Consider the following 3,352-nt stretch of genomic DNA (forward strand, 5'->3'; position numbering starts at 1 on the left):
ATTGTATTTTCCCCCAGTTTGAGTATTGTGGAACTTTCAAAGAAAAGTTGAGTACAAGAATTAAGTGACTGATAGACCTGTTTATCGCAATTAAATACCGCGGAGGAAATTCCACGCCACGCCCGGAATGTATAAGCGAACCACCGTCATAATTGTAATCATTCATAATCATCATTTGCGATCAGCGAGCGATTTGTGTTATAGCTAGTATTTTAGCAATCTGTAAATTTTTTGCAATGACGAGCTTTGACTTTAAAAAGTAGTCCAGCGATCATGGCCTGAAGCAGGCGACAATCGAGGAACTAGTGAAACACGACCTGGACAGCCAAGCCGCATTGAAGTTGGTTCATGCGGACGATATTGCAACGCTGGAACTAACCCTCGGGAAGAGGAGACTCCTTCTACATGCCGTAGAAATGCTGAATGGTACGCAGAACGAAAGCAAGCCTGCCAAAATGAAAATGAGCGAGGACACCCTGGTGACTACCAAGTCATTGGCAAACGATGGAGGCTTGGAAGATCTCCTGAAAAAGATCGGAGGTGTTTCACTGGATGACCCGCTTGTCACTCTCGGCGCAACAGAGCAGTCACTCTCCATGCCCCTCGAGAGGGTTGACAACAACCCACAAGTGTTCCTGGGAACCCAGCAAGCTCAGCCCAAGAAGGGAGGTGAGACAAAACCCTTTCTAATACCCAATTTTGTAAGTACTGCAACCTACGACGGATCCGTCGAGGACGAGCAAGAAATTGGTGGGTCGAATGATGCACGCATTGTTCTACGTGCTCCCAGAAGAAAGCCAAAATTAGATAATATCTCATTGTCAAAGAAAAGTTGGGTACAAGAATTAAAATCCTCAGATTTCCGTTGAGTTGAGTACTCTGTGGTGAACCTCATAGAAGCCCAAAACAATGTTCTTTATCTGGTGTAACAAAAATTATTCTTTTCAACTACCAAAAAAAAGGTTCTTGCCTGCGAGAAGGTGAAAACTAAGATAAACGGGCTGAACCTTATCGAGGCTTCAGGAGGGGGAGAAAAGGAGCTAGAACAAATGGGACTTGTTCTTCGAAGAACAAAATATGACAGTATTAAATTCACTTTCAATGGCCGGGATAAAACCTTCAATCAAATTGGCCAATTTTTTCTTTGCCAATTTAAAGTGCCCCTAACCCCTAAATTTGTTTTTGCATTAGGACAAAATGTGACCGACTAGGAGATGATTAAAACAAAAAGTAAGAAATTTGATAAAATCCTTACGTTGCTATGGACGTTTAAAGTCACGATGTTCTCGTTCACTACCGCGCTGTGAGAGGTCTGGGTCCTAACAAATTGATGACGTCAGTCGGGGAACCGGGTTGTTTCTTTTTTGGTGATCATCTACCAACGTAAGGGCATGCGCGGACGTAGCGTGAGGCACGCGATTTAGTGCAGCGTCTTCGTCCCCAATTTTCTCCCTTCAAATCGAATGTAATCCAATTGTTTAGCATTTAACAAGCAGAGAATGATAAACGATACATTCATATGACTAAACGAGGTCGAAAACACAAACGTGGTAACAGCGGTTCCGTGGAAGACGGGCAGTCAGTTTCAAAGCGTACGAACATGGCGGCCGCCGAAGGCGAAACCTTCGAAACAGAACCTCCAACCACCGAAGACCGCCTCCAAGAACCAAGTCTAACGGAATAAAGAGAGATGCTGGTGGATAAACAAATAACAGTCAACAACGTTTTTCTGGAAAATAAAAAAATCAGTGAAGACGTAAAACAAGTTAAATGCACTGTAAACAAGCAGCAAACTGAGATAGCGGACCTAAAAGAGAGAACTCATTCAATCCAAAACACTGTTTGCAGCTACGGAAAAAGAGCTAGCTGGTGCTAAGAAGCGAATAAACGAGCAAGAAGAGGAAATAACAGAGCTTTACGACCTACAAGACCGTCTAGAACAATATCCAAGAAAGAACTCTCTTGAATTCCACGGCATTCCAGAAAGTGCATACAACTTGCCAGAAGACGCTATCCTCAAAATAGCGGAGGCGCTCGAGGTCTCTGTCAGCCCCGATGACATAGAAATATCGCACAAATTGACTAATCGGGGCAACAAGGCAATTATTGGCGAATTCATCAGTCATAAAGTTAAGACGAAGCTCTACCGAGCAAGATCAAAGCTTAAAACATCAAACTTGCCGACCTCTTCCCCAACTCTTCCTACGCAACGAGAGTAGAATCAACACGGATCTTCATCAACGAAAACCTAACTTCCTTCCGCCTCCGCATCATGTCTAGGGCTAACGAAAAACGTAGAGATGGCGAAGTATTGAGCGTGCGGTCTATGGACGGAACAATTTACGTGACGACCTCGCCGGATGGGAGACCCATCAATATCAACGAATTAGAGGACCTCGAATCTCTTTAGCCTGCCAAGTATTTCGGGAGGACTGACGGGAACAGACTCCGTCTGTTTAGAACAAAGATTTATCTCTTTATCTTACTTGCAAAAAGGTTTAGTTGCCCTCTCTTGTGCTGTTTTGTCTTCGTTTATTATTGTGTTTGTTTGTCCGTGTGCGTTTGTTTAGATTGTTTATACCTTATTTTCTTTATAACTCAATTTTTTTCCTTTTTATCTGTTAACATCTCATATGAATGCGGGTAATTCGTCCAAATTCGATGTCTTATCATTGAACGTTCGGGGAATCAGGGATCAAATCAAGAGGAGGAGTATATTTTCATACCTAAAAGACCAAAAAGCAAACATTTATTTTTACAAGAAACATATTCAGAACGAGCCGATGAAAATATCTGGAGAAAAGACTGGGGTGGCGAGCTATTTTTCTCACATGGCACCAAGCATAGTAAAGGTGTGTGTATTCTAATTAACCCCTCTGTACAACTAAGAGTTGAATATTGTTATGCCAATGACACAGGCAGAATAGTGCTTATTACAATCACTCTGAATGGGCAAAAATTATCACTGTGCAATATCTACGCACCTAATGACCAGGTCAATCAACACCAATTCATGCAAGAGCTCAACAATTGCATTATCGATAAATCTGAACTCACCTCGCTAATTGTCGGGGGAGACTGGAACTGTACCTTATCAAAAAAAGATAAAATCGGAGGTGCGAAGTGGAAACCGTCTCGTTACTGTAATCTCATTCTAACCACCATGGAAATGTTTGATTTAGTGGATATTCAAAGAATGCGTCATCCAAAGTTACGCAAATTCACGTACGAATCAAAATTTTTAAAACTTAAATCTAGAATTGACTTTTTCTTGGTTGCAAAACACCTCATTGGGCAGGTAAAGAATTCTGAAATTTACCCTTCGATCGCGCCTGACCATGACGCAATTTAC

General features: G+C 42.1%; 1 pseudogene; it reads left to right on the plus strand.

The window, feature by feature from the left end:
• The first annotated feature begins 416 nt into the window (after window positions 1–416).
• On the plus strand, window positions 417–2,410 carry LOC146455257 (uncharacterized; annotated as a pseudogene).
• The last annotated feature ends 942 nt before the right edge of the window (window positions 2,411–3,352 follow it).

This window comes from Pavona decussata, unplaced genomic scaffold, assembly GCF_977016875.1.
Source record: "Pavona decussata unplaced genomic scaffold, jaPavDecu1.1 SCAFFOLD_281, whole genome shotgun sequence".
NCBI classification, from domain to species: Eukaryota; Metazoa; Cnidaria; class Anthozoa; order Scleractinia; family Agariciidae; genus Pavona; species Pavona decussata.